The sequence below is a fragment of the Salmo trutta genome, chromosome 37 (assembly GCF_901001165.1).
Source record: "Salmo trutta chromosome 37, fSalTru1.1, whole genome shotgun sequence".
Classification (NCBI taxonomy): Eukaryota; Metazoa; Chordata; class Actinopteri; order Salmoniformes; family Salmonidae; genus Salmo; species Salmo trutta.
The window spans coordinates 6,557,126-6,575,351 of record NC_042993.1 but is presented as its reverse complement, the minus strand read 5'-3'; the positions used below and the strand labels follow the sequence as shown (position 1 = coordinate 6,575,351).

The 18,226-nt window shown below is 45.4% G+C and overlaps 1 protein-coding gene across 2 annotated transcripts in view; it reads left to right on the top strand.

Moving 5' to 3' along the window:
• Positions 1-14,856: 14,856 nt before the first annotated feature.
• col6a4a (collagen, type VI, alpha 4a) overlaps positions 14,857-18,226 on the top strand; it is a 37,561-nt gene continuing 34,191 nt past the window's right edge. For both annotated transcript variants that reach the window (XM_029738437.1, XM_029738436.1), the window contains exon 1: positions 14,857-14,992. The gene's annotated coding sequence lies outside the window, so the exon portion shown is untranslated. The remainder of the gene's footprint in view (positions 14,993-18,226) is intronic.

The window sequence follows — 18,226 nt, the reverse complement described above, 5'->3', positions numbered from 1 at the left end:
GGACGTCAGAGGACAAAAATCAGTTAACCACCTAACCGAGGAACTCAATTTAACCTTGCGCAATACCCTAGATGCAGTTGCACCCCTAAAAACTAAAAACATTTGTCATAAGAAACTAGCTCCCTGGTATACAGAAAATACACGAGCTCTGAAGCAAGCTTCCAGAAAATTGGAACGGAAATGGCGCCACACCAAATTGGACGTCTTCCGACTAGCTTGGAAAGACAGTACCGTGCAGTATCGAAGAGCCCTCACTGCTGCTCGATCATGTCACGTCCTGACCAGCAGATGGAGCTACTGTATTAGTTTTGGGGTCAGGACGTGGCAGTTTTTGTGTATGTGAATGATTGTGTTGTTGATTGGGACTTCCAATTGAAGGCAGGTGTGTTGAGTTGCCTTTGATTGGAAGTCCTATATAGGTGTGTGTGTTTTTCTTTGGGGTTGTGGGTGGTTGTTTTTGCACTGCGTTTCATAGCCTGCAGAACTGTTGCTGTTGTCACCTTTATTGTTTTTGTTAAGTGGATGCTTTACTCCTTATTTGAAATTAAATATGAGTATTCACATACCTGCTGCGCCTTGGTCTTCTCTCCATGACAACTGTTGTTACAGATCATCCTATTTTTCCAACTTAATTGAGGAAAATAAGAACAATCCGAAATTTATTTTTGATACTGTCGCAAAGTTAACTAAAAAGCAGCATTCCCCAAGAGAGGATGGCTCTCACTTCAGCAGTAATGAATTCATGAACTTCTTTGAGGAAAAGATCATGATCATTAGAAAACAAATTACGGACTCCTCTTTAAATCTGCGTATTCCTCCAAAGCTCCGTTGTCCTGAGTCTGCACAACCCTGCCAGGACCTAGGATCAAGGGAGACACTAAAGTGTTTTAGTACTATATCTCTTGACACAATGATGAAAATAATCATGGCCTCTAAACCTTCAAGCTGCATACTGGACCCTATTCCAATTAAACTACTGAAAGAGCTGCTTTCTGTGCTTGGCCCTCCTATGTTGAACATAATAAACGGCTCTCTATCCACCGGATGTGTACCAAACTCACTAAAAGTGGCAGTAATAAAGCCTCTCTTGAAAAAGCCAAATCTTGACCCAGAAATTATAAAAAACTATTGGCCTATATCGAATCTTCCATTCCTCTCAAAAATTTTAGAAAAAGTTGTTGCGCAGCAACTCACTGCCTTCCTGAAGACAAACAATGTATACGAAACGCTTCAGTCTGGTTTTAGACCCCATCATAGCACTGAGACTGCACTTGTGAAGGTGGTAAATTACCTTTTAATGACGTCAGACCAAGGCTCTGCGTCTGTCCTCGTGCTCCTAGATCTTAGTGCTGCTTTTGATACCATCGATCACCACATTCTTTTGGAGAGATTGGAAACTCAAATTGGTCTACATGGACAAGTTCTGGCCTGGTTTAGGTCTTATCTGGCGGAAAGATATCAGTTTGTCTCTGTGAATGGTTTGTCCTCTGACAAATCAACTGTACATTTCGGTGTTCCTCAAGGTTCCGTTTTAGGACCACTATTGTTTTCACTATATATTTTACCTCTTGGGGATGTCATTCGAAAACATAATGTTAAATTTCACTGCTATGTGGATGACACACAGCTGTACATTTCAATGAAACATGGTGAAGCCCCAAAATTGCCCTCACTAGAAGCCTGTGTCTCAGACATAAGGAAGTGGATGGCTGCAAACTTTCTACTCTTAAACTCGGACAAAACAGAGATGCTTGTTCTAGGTCCCAAGAAACAAAGAGATCTTCTGTTGAATCTGACAATTAATCTGGATGGTTGTACAGTCGTCTCAAATAAAACTGTGAAGGACCTCGGCGTTACTCTGGACCCTGATCTCTCTTTTGAAGAACATATAGAGACTGTTTCAAGGACAGCTTTTTTCCATCTACGTAACATTGCAAAAATCAGAAACTTTCTGTCCAAAAATGACGCAGAAAAATTAATCCATGCCTTTGTTACTTCTAGGTTGGACTACTGCAATGCTCTACTTTCCGGCTACCCGGATAAAGCACTAAATAAACTTCAGTTAGTGCTAAATACGGCTGCTAGAATCCTGAGTAGAACCAAAAAATTGGATCATATTACTCCAGTGCTAGGTTTTACTGCTAACCTACAAAGCATTACATGGGCTTGCTCCTACCTATCTTTCCGATTTGGTCCTGCCGTACATACCTACACGTACGCTACGGTCACAAGACGCGGGCCTCCTAATTGTTCCTAGAATTTCTAAGCAAACAGCTGGAGGCAGGGCTTTCTCCTATAGAGCTCCATTTTTATGGAATAGTCTGCCTACCCATGTGAGAGACGCAGACTCAGTCTCAACCTTTAAGTCTTTACTGAAGACATATCTCTTCAGTAGGTCCTATGATTAAGTATAGTCTGGCCCAGGGGTGTGAAGGTGAACGGAAAGGCTGGAGCAACGAACCGCCCTTGCTGTCTCTGCCTGGCCGGTTTCCCCTCTTCCACTGGGATTCTCTGCCTCTACCCCTATTACGGGGGCTGAGTCACTGGCTTGCTGGTGTTCTTCCATGCCGTCCCTGGGAGGGGTGCGTCACTTGAGTGGGTTGAGTCACTGACGTGGTCTTCCTGTCTGGGTTGGCGCCCCCCCTTGGGCTGTGCCGTGGCGGAGATCTTTGTGGGCTATACTCGGCCTTGTCCCGGGATGGTATGTTGGTGGTTGGAGATATCCCTCCAGTGGTGTGGAGGGGGGTTATATTGGCAAAGTGGGTGGGGTTATATCTTACCTGTTTGGCCCTGTCCGGGGTTTTCATCGGATGGGGCCACAGTGTCTCCTGACCCCTCCTGTCTCAGCCTCCAGTATTTATGTTGCAGTAGTTTATGTGTCGGGGGGCTAGGGTCAGTCTGTCTCATCTGGAGTATTTCTCTTGTCTTTTCCGGTGTCCTGTGTGAATTTAAATATGCTCTCTCTAATTCTCTCTTTCTCTCTTTCTTTCTGTCTCTCTCTCGGGGGACCTGAGCCCTAGGACCATGCCTCAGGACTACCTGGCTTGATGACTCCTTGCTGTCCCCAGTTCACCTGGCCGTGCTGCTGCTCCAGTTCCAACTGATCTGCCCGCAGCTATGGAACCCTGACCTGTTCACCGAACGTGCTACCTGTCCCAGACCTGCTGTCCCAGACCTGCTGGAACCCTGACCTATTCACCGGACGTCCTACCTGTCCCAGACCTGCTGTTTTCAACTCTCTAGAGACAGCAGGAGCGGTAGAGATACTCTCAAAGATCGGCTATGAAAAAGCCAACTGACACTTACTCTTGTGTTACTGACTTGTTGCACCCTCGACAACTACTATGATTATTATTATTTGACCATGCTGGTCATTTATGAACATTTGAACATCTAGGCCATGTGCTGTTATAATCTCCACCTGGCACAGCCAGAAGAGGACTGGCCACCCCTCATAGCCTGGTTCCTCTCTAGGTTTCTTCCTAGGTTTTGGCCTTTCTAGGGAGTTTTTCCTAGCCACCGTGCTTCTACACCTGCATTGCTTGCTGTTTGGGGTTTTAGGCTGGGTTTCTGTACAGCACTTTGAGATATCAGCTGATGTAAGAAGGGCTATATAAATACATTTGATTTGATTTGATATCAAACACATGGTTTCCAGGTGTTTGATGCCATTCCATTTGCTCCGTTCTGGCCATTGTTAGCAGCCTCCACTAAGAATAAGATAAGTGCTTGCAGCATGCAATTCAAATCTGATATGGACTGGTCTTTGTCTCAGGTGGGCCTGTTTGGCCCTCAGACTAACATAATGGAAGTCAGGAACTGCGAAGGCCAGACATGCAGACACATGCATCCCGCATGCAACCTGGCTGCCACAACTGACAGACCATCATGCTCCAAAGTATGGATGGAAATGTTCAGCATGGTGGGCTGAACAACAACATGGTAGACAGGTGCAAAGATTTCCACAATCACTCAAAGTAAATTGCTCACTGGTATTCTTGTTCAACATTTAGTTGATCAATAGATGATTGTATCTCCTAACTTGGTATAGGCTCTGAGATTAAATAGGCTATGAAGTCACTCTCCTATCTCACAGCAATAGGCTACTATACCCATATTGTCAAATATTTTAAATAGGCTACCGGTCTATTTACTTTCGAGGATGCTTATTGAATGAGTGACGGATAAATGGTAGCTTAACATTTGTTGTGTAGCGGTAATAAACCAGTCATGTCAAACAAGGAGAGACATGTCCTGCTGTAACGATATGCGCTGAGAGTCGGGAAGCAAGTTCAGGGAGTGAGTGTTTTAATAAAATGAACATAATCCAAACCAGAAACACTAACAGCACACAGACATGAAACTGAAATAGAAACAACGACACCTGGGGAAAGACCTAAAGGGAGTGACATATATATAGGGAAGGTAATATGATATGATTAGGCTATGATTTAGGCCTATATACTGTGATAAAAGTAAAATACATATAATACGACATACTATGTGAGATAGTAGATGACAATTTGTGCATACCCATGGTCTGAGCTGTTTGTGGAAATATGCACACTTTCCAACTGACAATCTCTTAGAAAAATATATAATCTACCAAGATTTAAAAATAACTGAAATTGGCACAAGATGGAGGTAATGTTGGATCATCACTAACAAAATTACAGTTAACTAAAATGTACAGTTAATCCAGTATAAACTAATGTATAGAATCACAAATTCTACAGCACAAGGCAGAGTAATGTCTTAAAAGTAAAACTAACAATTCCTCAGTAATCCATGCATTATGGGAATGCTATAATATCCCAAAGTTATGGGCGGAGTTATGAAGTTGGCTGTCAGAAGTATTACAATGTAAATTGACTTTTAATCCTCCTGTCTACATATTTCAAGACATGGCATATGAGCATGCAAAGAGATACAACATAGATTGGACAAAATTTTACTTGTCAATAATCTTGAGAAAAAAACGTATACTTAAAAACTGGTAATCAACCAATCTTCCAGCAGTAACACAATTGAACGGTCAAATGCGTTATTATCTAAATGTTGAAAGCGCGTGGGTGAAGACGGAGAGAAACAAAATGGTGCAGTTTGAGGCAATGTGGCGGAGAGTGACACAGGCGCTAGAGATGGGGATGTGAGCAGGTGGGTCTGGGCAGGGATGATTTTGTAAATGTTTGTGTGCGTCTGTATGTTCTCGTTTGTATGTGGATGTTTTATACTGTAAAAAAAAGAAATTGTTAAAGAAATGTAAGAAAAACACTTTATCCAAATGGATAAATACCAATCTTCGAGGGAAACAGGCGCACTCAAGGTTTAGTGTTTTTTGTGTGCACGCACCTTTGATAAATGATGGGAAAGTGTCCATGCATAAGCACAACTTCTAGTGGTTAAAGAATTGTATTGCAAGCAAAGATGAAAACGTCTTTAGAGTGTTGAAGTTGAGGAATGTTTCGATAAGAAGATATTTAACATGGCTACAGTGTGTCGCTGTCAAAATGAGGGTTACTTCCAGAGAGGTGTATTTAGATGCCCTTAAACTTCTGTACCCACGTCATGCCATCAGAACGTACTGTACTGTCTCTGAGGATGCTGTAAGGGGCTGTCTCTGAGGATGCTGTGAGGGTCTGTCTGTCTCTGAGGATGCTGTGAGGGGCTGGCTGTCTCTCAGTATGCTGTTAGAGGCTGGCTGGCTGTCTCTGAGGATGCTGTGAGAGGCTGGCTATCTCTGAGGATGCTGTGAGTGGCTGGCTGTCTCTGAGGATGCTGTGAGTGGCTGGCTGTCTCTGAGGATGCTGTAAGGGCTGTCTCTGAGGATGCTGTGAGGGGCTGTCTCTGAGGATGCTGTGAGGGGCTGTCTGGATAGAGCCAGAGTGTTTAATGAATGAATGGGAGATGAGTGAACGCAGCATGGTCCCGTAAATCTATAGGAGGCCCTTCCCCAGGGCCTTATGATTTATGACATGAACCAGAGATGGGAAGGGAGGGGAGTAGAACAGATGAGGAGATAGAGAGAAAGAGAAGGGAAGTCTGTCTTCAATCAGACTAGATGCCTCTAGGCCATGTTTTACTCCAGATTATAGATTCTGATAACTCAAATGGTGAACATTATTTTCACAGAGAGGGAGGATTCCTGACAGATATAAAGCATGACGTCACATTTTCAACATACACACTTGGACGCAAGTCAACTGAGTTGTGTGCAATGTCCACGAGCTGCCAGTGCCGATCACTTAAATTGACTAAACAAGGTTCTACCATACTAACCGCCACACTGCCTTCATTCAGATGTTTCCAGATTGACTATTTTGAATCGCACACACAGCCTATATTGGTCTGCTAATACAGGACAAGTAAAAACCCAGTGCACTACTTCTGTGTAAACTAAATGTATTGGAGTGTTTACCAGCATTTGTAACTTCAGTCTAATCATTATCTGTACAAAACAGTTCATCTGATAATACTTGTGGAATATAAAAATACTTGCTTGATATAAACTCAAAAAAGAAACGTCCTCTCACTGTCAACTGCGTTTATTTTCAGCAAACTTAACGTGTTTAATGGGTGCGTGCTGGTGGCAGGGAAGTCAGGCGCAGGAGAGTGAACTTGGTATAAACCGAGCAGTTTAATAAATGCTAAAAAACTCAGAAAACCAATATATACAAAAATAATAGAAAAGGGTACAACACCAGTCGCACACCAGAACATGACTTGCACAAAACATACAACAAACAATCACCGACAAAGATATGAGGGGAACCAGAGGGTTAAATACACAACATGTAATTGATGGGATTGAAACCAGGTGTGAAGTAAGACAAGACAAAACCAATGGAAAATGAAAAAGGGATCAGCGATGGCTAGAATGCCGGTGACGTCGACTGCCGAACACCGCCTAAACAAGGAGAGGGACCAACTTCGGCGGAAGTCGTGACAATGTGTAAATATTTGTATGAACATAACAAGATTCAACAACTGAGACAACTGAGACATGAGACATGTGACTAACAGAAATTGAATAATGTGTCCCTGAACAAAGGGGGGGGGTCAAAATCAAAAGTAACAGTCAGTATCTGGTGTGGCCACCAGCTGCGTTAAGTACTGCAGTGCATCTCCTCCTCATGGACTGCACCAGATTTGCCAGTTTTTGCTGTGAGATGTTACCCCACTCTTCCACCAAGGCACCTGCAAGTTCCCAGACATTTCTGGGGGGAATGGCCCTAGCCCTCACCCTCTGATCCAACAGGTCCCAGACATGCTCAATGGGATTGAGATCCGGGCTCTTTGCTGGCCATGGCAGAACACTGACATTCCTGTCTTGCAGGAAATCACGCACAGAACAAGCAGTATGGCTGGTGGCATTGTCATGCTGGAGGTTCATGTCAGGATGAGCCTGCAGGAAGGGTACCAGATGAGGGAGGAGGATGTCTTCCCTGTAACGCACAGCGTTGAGATCACCTGCAATGACAACAAGCTCAGTCCGATGATGCTGTGACACACCACCCCAGACCATGACGGCCCTTCCACCTCCAAATCGATCCCGCTCCAGAGTACAGTCCTCGGTGTAACGCTCATTCCTTTGACGATACACGCGAATCAGACCATCACACTGGTGTGACAAAACCGCGACTCGTCAGTGAAGAACACTTTTTGCCAGTCCTGTCTGGTCCAGCGACGGTGGGTTTGTGCCCATAGGCAACGTTGTTGCCGGTGATGTCTGGTGAGGACCTGCCTTACAACAGGCCTACAAGCCCTCAGTCCAGCCTCTCTCAGCCTATTGCGGACATTCTGACCACTGATGGAGGGATTGTGCGTTCCTGGTGTAACTCGGGTAGTTGTTGTTGCCATCCTGTACCTGTCCCGCAGGTGTGATGTTCGGATGTACCGATCCTGTGCAGGTGTTATTACACTTGGTCTGCCACTGCGAGGATGATAAGCTGTCCGTCATGTCTCCTTGTAGTGTGGTCTTAGGCGTCTCACAGTACGGACATTGCAATTTATTGCCCTGGCCACATCTGCAGTCCTCATGCCTTCTTGCAGCATGCCTAAGGCACGTTCACGCAGATGAGCAGGGACCCTGAGCATCTTTCTTTTGTTGTTTTTCAGAGTCAGTAGAAAGGCCTCTTTAGTGTCCTAAGTTTTCATAACTGTGACCTTAATTCCCTACTGTCTGTAAGCTGTTAGTGTCTTAACGACCGTTCCACAGGTGCATGTTCATTAATTGTTTATGGTTCATTGAACAAGCATGGGAAACAGTGTTTAAACCCTTTACAACGAAGATCTGTGAAGTTATTAGGATTTTTATGAATTATCTTTGAAAGACAGGGTCCTGAAAAAGGGACGTTTCTTTTTTTGCTGAGTTTGTTTCCCAGTTTCTTGAAATACTTTGCAAATGCAACATTTCTATATGAAAACTGAAACGGTCTATTCATTCCTTTTCCATTTTAGAAGACGCTCTTATCCAGAGTAATTTACAGTAGTGAGTGCATTTTTTTTGTACTGATCCCCAGTGAGAATAGAACCCACAACCCCATCAGTGTTAACACCATGTGTTACCAGCTCAGCCACATGATCACATCATATCATCACAAACCACTTTTTTTTTTTTTTTTTTTATTTCACCTTTATTTAACCAGGCAGACCAGTTGAGAACAAGTTCTCATTTACAACTGCGACCTGGCCAAGATAAAGCAAAGCAGTTCGACACATACAACAAACATACAGTCAATAATACAATACAAAAAGTCTATATACAGTGTGTGCAAATGAGGTAAGATAAGTGAGGTAAGGCAATAAAATAGGCCATAGTTGCGAGGTAATTACGATATAGCAATTAAACACTGGAGTGATAGATGTGCAGAAGATGAATGTCCAAATAGAGATACTGGGGTGCAAAGGAGCAAAATAAATAAATAAAATAAATAAATACAGTATGGGGCTGAGGTAGGTGGATGGGCTATGTAAAGGTGCAATGATCTGTGAGCTGCTCTGACAGCTGGTGCTTGAAGTTAGTGAGGGAGATAAGAGTCTCCAGCTTCAGTGATTTTTTTTTGTTGCAGTTCGATCCAGTCATTGGCAGCAGAGAACGAGAAGGAAAGACGACCAAAGGAGGAATTGACTTTGGGGGTGACCAGTGAAATATACCTGCTGGAGCGCGTGCTGCTATGGTGACCAGTGAGCTGAGATAAGGCGGGGCTTTACCTAGCGAAGACTTGTAGATGACCTGGAGCCAGTGGGTTTGGCGACGAGTATGAAGCGAGGGCCAGCGAACGAAAGCGTACAGATCGCAGTGGTGGGTGGTATATGAGGCTTTGGTGACAAAACGGATAGCACTGTGATAGACTGCATTCAATTTGTTGAGTCGAGTGTTGGAGGCTATTTTGTAAATGACATCGCCGAAGTCGAAGATCGGTAGGATAGTCAGTTTTACGAGGGTATGTTTGGCAGCATGAGTAAAGGATGCTTTGTTGCGAAATAGGAAGCTGATTCTAGATTTAATTTTGGATTGGAGATGCTTAATGTGAGTCTGGAAGGAGAGTTTACAATCTAACCAGACACCTAGGTATTTGTAGTTGTCCACATATTCTAGGTCAGAACTGTCGAGAGTAGTGATGCTGGACGGGCGGGCAGGTGCGGGCAGCGATCTGTTGAGGAGCATGCATATAGTTTTACTTGCATTTAAGAGTAGTTGGAGGCCACAGAAGGAGAGTTGTATGGCATTGAAGCTCGTCTAGAGGTTAGTTAGCACAGTGTCCAAAGAAGGGCCAGAAGTATACAGAATGGTGTTGTCTGCGTAGAGGTGGATCAGAGAATCACCAGCAGCAAGAGCGACATCATTGATGTATACAGAGAAGAGAGTCGGCCTGAGAATTGAACCCTGTGGCACCCCCATAGAAACTGCCAGCAGTCCGGACAACAGCCCCTCCGATTTGACACACTGAACTCTATCAGATAAGTAGTTGGTGAACCAGGCGAGGCAGTCATTTGAGAAACCAAGACTGTTGAGTCTGCCGATAAGAATGTGGTGATTGACAGAGTCGAAAGCCTTGGCCAGGTCGATGAATATGGCTGCACAGTATTGTCTCTTATCGATGGCAGGTATGATTTCGTTTAGGACCTTGAGCGTGGCTGAGGTGCACCCATGACCAGCTCGTAAGCCAGATTGCATAGCGGAGAAGGTATGGTGGGATTCGAAATGGTCGGTGATCTGTTGGCTTTTGAAGACCTTAGAAAGGCAGGGTAGGATAGATATTGGTCTGTAGCAGTTTAGGTCTAGGGTGTCTGCCCCTTTGAAGAGGGGGATGACCACGGCAGCTTTCCGATCTTTGGGGATCTCAGACGATACGAAAGAGAGGTTGAACAGGCTAGTGATAGGGGTTGCAACAATTTTGGCAGATAATTTTAGAAAGAGAGGGTCCAGATTGTCTAGCCTGGCTGATTTGTAGGGGTCCAGATTTTGCAGCTCTTTCAGAACATCAGTTATCTGGATTTGGGTGAAGGAGAAATGGGGGAAGCTTGGGCGAGTTGCTGTGGGGGGTGCAGGGCAGTTGACTGGGGTAGGGGTAGCCAGGTGGAAAGCATGGCCAGCCGTAGAAAAATGATTATTGAAATTCTCGATTATCGTGGATTTATTGGTGGTGACAGTGTTTCCTTGTCTCAGTGCAGTGGGCAGCTGGGAGGAGGTGCTCTTATTCTCCATGGACTTTACTGTGTCCCAGAACCTTTTTGAGTTTGTGCTACAGGATGCAAATTTCTGTTTGAAAAAGCTAGCCTTAGCTTTCCTAACGGCTTGTGTGTATTGGTTCCTAACTTCCCTGAAAAATGACATATCACGGGGGCTATTTGATGCTAATGCAGTACGCCACAGGATGTTTTTGTGCTGGTCAAGGGCAGTCCGGTCTGGAGTGAACCAAGGGCTGTATCTGTTCCTGGTTCTACATTTTTAAAAGTCTAGCGCAAAGTATTCATCAGACCATTAGCCCGTCACATCAGCGTATGACATCCAAACGTGAGTTGCCAAATACAGGTACACTGGCAGTACATTTATGTTGAGAAATCAGTCTTAACATGTTTATTAAAAAAAGATGCAGGGTTGAGCTCAATTCCTAACTCACTCATCTATTACATTCAGGGAGTGTAGACCAAAACCCAATGATCTGGAAACTAACGTATTTCATTGTTCAGGAGGCAGAGTGGCGTGGGAGGCAATTCATGCCTAAAATTGCATATAAAAAAGATTTATATAAAAAGGGTTGTGTATGCTGCAGTTCTGTGGTGAGAATTTTATAGCATGCTAAATGAGGCCATAAATGTAACTAGGGGTAGCCTAGCCCAGCAGTTCCCAACTCCAGTCCTCGAGTACCCCCACAGCACACATGTTGTAGCCCAGACAAACATACCTGATTCAACTCATTGAGGGCCTGATGATTAATTGACAAGTTGAAGTGTGCTTGTCCAGGGTTACAACAAAACTGTGTACTGTTGGGGATACTGGAGGACCGCAGCTGGGAAACACTGGCCTAGGCTACTATATGCCACTGTGGGGTTAGCATGGTAACTGGACAGGGTTTAAACCTTGACAAGCAGGAACAAAGTGACAAGTGTTGCCCGAGGATAAATGTCTGCTGAGTAAAAAAAGTTTTAGGGTCAGAGCTCTTGGCATCACAACTTTTTTTATTTAACTAGGCAAGTCACTTAAGAACAAATTCGTATTTACAATGACGGCCTACACCGGCCAAACCCGGATGAATTTGGGCCAATTTGTCACGTCCTGACCAGCAGGTGGAGTAGGTGTTAAGTGTTGGTCAGGGCGTGGCAGAAGAAGTTGGGTTTTCTGTGTTCTGTATAGGTTGGGTGTTTCTATGTAGAGGTAATTGGGGTGGACTTCCAATTGAAGGCAGCTGTGTGGTGTTGCCTTTGATTGGAAGTCCTATATTAGTTGGGTGTGTTTGTCTGTGTGTTTGTGGGGAATTGTTGTGAGCACTGCTTTGTTTGGTTTAGCCTGCCACACCGTCACATTGTGAGTACCGTTCATTGTTTTGTTTATTGTTTTTTATTTCAGTGGATGCTCTACTCCTGTTTTTGAACATTAAAATATGAGTATCCACACTTCCGCTGCACCTTGGTCCTTCTCTCTCCCGCACGACTTATTCTGTGACAGAATTCCCCACCTTCACAGGACCAAGCAGCGGAAGAAGGCTGGCAAGGATTGGGAGACCGAGAGGCACCCCCAAGAATTTTTTAGGGGGGGGCACAAGGGCTGTGTGACGGGGCAGGAGCTGCCCGCCAGTCAACAGTCGCCAGAGCTGCCCGCCAGTCAACAGTCGTCAGAGCTGCCCGCCAGTCAACAGTCGTCGGAGCTGCCCGCCAGTCAACAGTCGTCGGAGCTGCCCGCCAGTCAACAGTCGTCGGAGCTGCCCGCCAGTCAACAGTCGTCGGAGCTGCCCGCCAGTCAACAGTCGTCGGAGCTGCCCGCCAGTCAACCATCACCAGAGCTGCCCGACAGTCAACAGTCGTCAGAGCTGCCCGCCAGTCAACAGTCGTCGGAGCTGCCCGCCAGTCAACAGTCGTCAGAGCTGCCCGCCAGTCAACAGTCGTCGGAGCTGCCTGCCAGTCAACCATCACCGGAGCTGCCCGACAATCAACAGTCGTCAAAGCTGCCCGCCAGTCAACAGTCGTCGGAGCTGCCCGCCAGTCAACAGTCGTCGGAGCTGCCCGCCAGTCAACAGTCGCCGGAGTGGCCAGACTGCGCTGAACTGCCGGAGTGGCCAGACTGCGCTGAACTGTCGGAGTGGCCAGACTGCGCTGAACTGTCGGAGTGGCCAGACTGCGCTGAACTGCCGGAGTGGCCAGACTGCCCTGAACTGCCGGAGTGGCCAGACTGTCCTGAACTGCCGGAGTGGCCAGACTGCCCTGAACTGCCGGAGTGGCCAGACTGCCCTGAACTGCCGGAGTGGCCAGACTGCCCTGAACTGCCGGAGTGGCCAGACTGAGCTGAACTGCCGGAGTGGCCAGACTGCGCTGAACTGCCGGAGTGGCCAGACTGTCCCGAGCTGCCGGACTGCCCCGACTGTCCCGAGCTGCCGGACTGTCCCGAGCTGCCGGACTGCCCCGACTGTCCCGAGCTGCCAGACTGCCCCGACTGTCCCGAGCTGCCGGACTGCCCCGACTGTCCCGAGCTGCCGGACTGCCCCGACTGTCCCGACTGTCCCGAGCTGCCGGACTGCCCCGACTGTCCCGAGCTGCCGGACTGCCCCGACTGCCCCGAGCTGCCGGACTGCCCCGACTGCCCCGAGCTGCCGGACTGCCCCGAGCTGCCGGACTGCCCCGACTGCCTGGAAAGGCCAGAACCTGAGCCGCCTCCAACATAGGTGGGTTGGGGAGGGGGGGTGTAGCACAGTGCCGTCGTTGACGGCAGCCACCCTCCCTTCCCTCCCTGTAGTTAGGGGGAAATTTTCGGGTTGTTTTGGGTGTTTTGTGTTTTTGAAGGTGCATTCGGGGTCTGCACCTTTAGGGGGGGGTAATGTCACGTCCTGACCAGCAGGTGGAGTAGGTGTTAAGTGTTGGTCAGGGCGTGGCAGAAGAAGTTGGGTTTTCTGTGTTCTGTCTTTTTTCAGTGGATGCTCTACTCCTGTTTTTGAACATTAAAATATGAGTATCCACACTTCCGCTGCGCCTTGGTCCTTCTCTCTCCCGCACGACTTATTCTGTGACACAATTGTGTGCTGCCCTATGGGACTCCCAATCACAGCCAGTTGTGATACAGTCTGGATTCGAACCAGGGTGGCTGTAGTGATGCCTCTAGCACTGAGATGCAGTGCCTTAGACTGCTGCGCCACTCGGGAGCACCAACTTCTTCTGCACTGGTGTCAGAAATGGGATGGAGTTCACTGAAGGTGTGTTTTGGAGTGGGGTGTCCTAGAGCAGAGAAGTGCAGTTATATTTCACCCCAAAATATTCTGGACCCTGGTCCACTTGTCACGATTGTGTGTAGGAACGGACCAAGGCGCAGCGTGAGTATCGTTCCACATCTTTTATTTGAATGTGAAACTTTGCAAGACAAACAAACTATAAACAAAATACAAACCGCGACGACAGCGGTGCAACATGCACTAACTCAAAAATAATCTCCCACAAACACAAGTGGGAAAAACAACTACTTAAATATGATCCCCAATTAGAGACAACGATGACCAGCTGCCTCTAATTGGGAATCATACAAAAACCCCAACATAGAAAAAAGAAACTAGAACACAACATAGAAAAAAGAAACTAGATTAAAAAAAACAGTCACACCCTACCTACTCTACCATAGAAAATGAGAGCACTCTATGGTCAGGACGTGACACCACTCCTGTTTTGTACATCTGCTAGGTCTGGATAGGTAACAGCAAAATTATCAAAGGTGTTAGTAATTGTCACTGAAAGTTACAGAAAAGCAAGGTTTGTAAATCTCATTAAACGTTGAAGAGCATAGAGCACTGGAGGCACATTCCCCACTCCTCTTGCAAAACACAATCATAGAAAACAAACGGTCCTCAATCAGCCTTTTGAATTTCCCTAGAGGCACCAATTCATCCAAATTGAGAGAGCCTTGCATAACCGATAAAGACCAACAACACTAGGCCTATATTGTAAAGGCTAATATGATTTTAATGGTGTTAGTCTCCTGGTACAAATAACCACTCCTGTTACATCACTTTACTATTTCTATCTGCTTCAGAATTTCCTTAGAATTCCCTCCCGCGGCTCTGACCATAAAGTCTCCCGGTAGAACTAATTCAGGAGGATGTAGGGGTGTGTAGACTATACCGAATAGTAGCTGGATGAAATACTGTAGGCTACTCTTTGCCTAACCATTCGGGGCGGGGTGTGAGGAGTGGCCGGTCGCACCAATTTCTGCAGAACAAGATTGGGCTTTGGGCTCTATAAGGGAATGGGACTCCTGCCTGCGCGCACCAGATAGTGCATCAGCCACATTGTAAGTTTACATATTTTCCGCACGCTTTTTTTGTTTGTTGTTCATTCAAACCTAGTCTACATTTAAATAATACAAAAATGTTGTGATTTAACGAATTTGCTCACAATGTCTCAGTGTATATGCCTAATTATCCTTTTGAGGGACATACTTGGAAACATAATGTAGGTTTTTATAGACAAACTTTTGAATTCAATGGGTGGTTTTGAGGATGTTATTCGAAGTGCAAAGTTAAGTAAAAAAAATAAATGTAAAATAATCATGCAGGCTAATAAAATAAATAGGCAGAAGTGAATTGATCACAAATCCCTCTATTGATGGTGTCCATTGGATAGGCCTACCTGTCGTCGCCATATGCGATCATTTAAGTTCAGCAAGTGAATAGCCTACTCTGAAATGTTAAACATGTAGGGCTGCAAAGATAATAAAGCTGCCTTGTTGATTATAGTTAGGCTATAGACTGCATGCGCAACTTGCATGCTCAACATGTTTCAAGAGTGTATTGAACAAATTAATTAGGTTCAAATTATTATGGAAACTGTATCTCTTTACCGTGGATAAACCAGATCAAAATAAACAGTAGAATGGTATGTGTGCGTACGTGCATGTGTGCTTGAAATTCATTGTAAGAAATTCTTGTCCATTTTCCAAAATCATGTTCAGGAAACATTTGGATAACTTTCTCAAACATTCTGTGACAGTCTTTGTTCCCAAAATTGGTGTGTTGGTTGTAGACAAATGGTGTTCACTGGTAGTGGAGCCTCCTGCCAGCTGGATGCTGTAACAGTATTTCACAGACACTCCAGACTACTGCAGATCATGCTTATCCTACTACCCACCATTAATCACCATGCTGTAACAGTATTTCACAGACACTCCAGACTACTGCAGATCATGCTTATCCTACTACCCACCATTAATCACCATGCTGTAACAGTATTTCACAGACACTCCAGACTACTGCAGATCATGCTTATCCTACTACCCACCATTAATCACCATGCTGTAACAGTATTTCACAGACACTCCAGACTACTGCAGATCATGCTTATCCTACTACTCACCATTAATCACCATGCTGTAACAGTATTTCACAGACACTCCAGACTACTGCAGATCATGCTTATCCTACTACTCACCATTAATCACCATGCTGTAACAGTATTTCACAGACACTCCAGACTACTGCAGATCATGCTTATCCTACTACTCACCATTAATCACCATGCTGTAACAGTATTTCACAGACACTCCAGACTACTGCAGATCATCCTTATCCTACTACTCACCATTAATCACCATGCTGTAACAGTATTTCACAGACACTCCAGACTACTGCAGATCATGCTTATCCTACTACTCACCATTAATCACCATGCTGTAACAGTATTTCACAGACACTCCAGACTACTGCAGATCATCCTTATCCTACTACTCACCATTAATCACCATGCTGTACAGTTGCATAATAGACCATTCCCCTGTTGAAGTACTTTTGTTCACTAATGAAGTTTGTCAATGAATGATGCCTTATGATGCTGGGATGTTAGCACCTTATGATGCTGGGATGTTAGCACCTTGTGATGCTGGGATGTTAACACCTTATGATGCTGGGGTGTTAGCACCTTGTGATGCTGGGGTGTTAGCACCTTATGATGCTGGGATGTTAGCACCTTGTGATGCTGGGGTGTTAGCACCTTGTGTTGCTGGGGTGTTAGCACCTTGTGATGCTGGGATGTTAGCACCTTGTGATGCTGGGATGTTAGCACCTTATGATGCTGGGATGTTAACACCTTATGATGCTGGGGTGTTAGCACCTTGTGATGCTGGGGTGTTAGCACCTTGTGATGCTGGGGTGTTAGCACCTTGTGATGCTGGGGTGTTAGCACCTTGTGATGCTGGGATGTTAGCACCTTGTGATGCTGGGGTGTTAGTACCTTGTGTTGCTGGGATATTAGTACCTTGTGTTGCTGGGATGTTAGTACCTTGTGATGCTGGGGTGTTAGCACCTTGTGTTGCTGGGGTGTTAGCACCTTGTGAAGCTGGGGTGTTAGCACCTTGTGATGCTGGGGTGTTAGCACCTTGTGATGCTGGGGTGTTAGCACCTTGTGTTGCTGGGATGTTAGTACCTTGTGATGCTGGGGTGTTAGCACCTTGTGTTGCTGGGAGGTTAGCACCTTGTGATGCTGGGGTGTTAGCACCTTGTGTTGCTGGGGTGTTAGCACCTTGTGATGCTGGGGTGTTAGCACCTTGTGATGCTGGGGTGTTAGCACCTTATGATGCTGGGATGTTAGTACCTTGTGTTGCTGGGATGTTAACACCTTGTTTTCTAACAGTGTATATCTAAAACCTCTAAGGGTTCATGGCTGTCCCCATAGAATAACTATTTGAAGAACCCTTTTTGGTTCCAGGTAAAAACTATTGCAGCCAACACTTTTGGGTTCCTTGTAGAACCTTTTCTACAGATGGTTAATTTGAGAAACCATTTTTCTAAGATGGTACAGTGTGATTGTTCTTTGGGCCAGATGAATGTCCACACGTTTGATTCTGGATTTTAGATGAGCCCCCCCCCCCCCCCCAATGCTTAATGAATAAAGGCAGCCAGCACTCACAAAGATGGTACATCATTTTTTTATTTTTTAGTTTGACTTTCCAGGAAACCATGAATCAAGGTTTGAGGTTGAGCAGGTACAATGTTTGTGATGCTGGTTGTAAACTCAAGACGCGATGTTGAGTCTTCGTCTGACCAGATAAACACAGTCAAGCACAGTTTATGGGTGCTTCACATCCCTATCCACAGATCACACAAACGTTCATGCACACACACACACCACAGAGCAGAGTGAACACATCCATTAGTAGGTCCAACCCAGAGACCAGATCATCTAGTGACTGTTTATGGTTTCCTGTTTATATCGCTGTATGGGGAAATTGTTTTTTCATGTTCAGGAAATTGCTCCAGGTGTGTTTACAGGTTTTGTCACGCCTTCTTCGACACCACATGAAGGCCTCCTTATCAAATCCATTAATTATAACCCACACAATAATTCACATTTCCTTTTGCTGTAGGATTCTTTCCTGTTGTGAGAAACTGGTCAAATGAAAAGCCTGCATCTGTAACCATTATTCTGTCCTGCCCTCCACTTCTCTTTCCAAATAACCTTTTCATTTAGATGGGATTTTGTTAAGACCAAAGTTTGGATACTTTCTCACTATATCGTTCAGTGTTGCTCTATT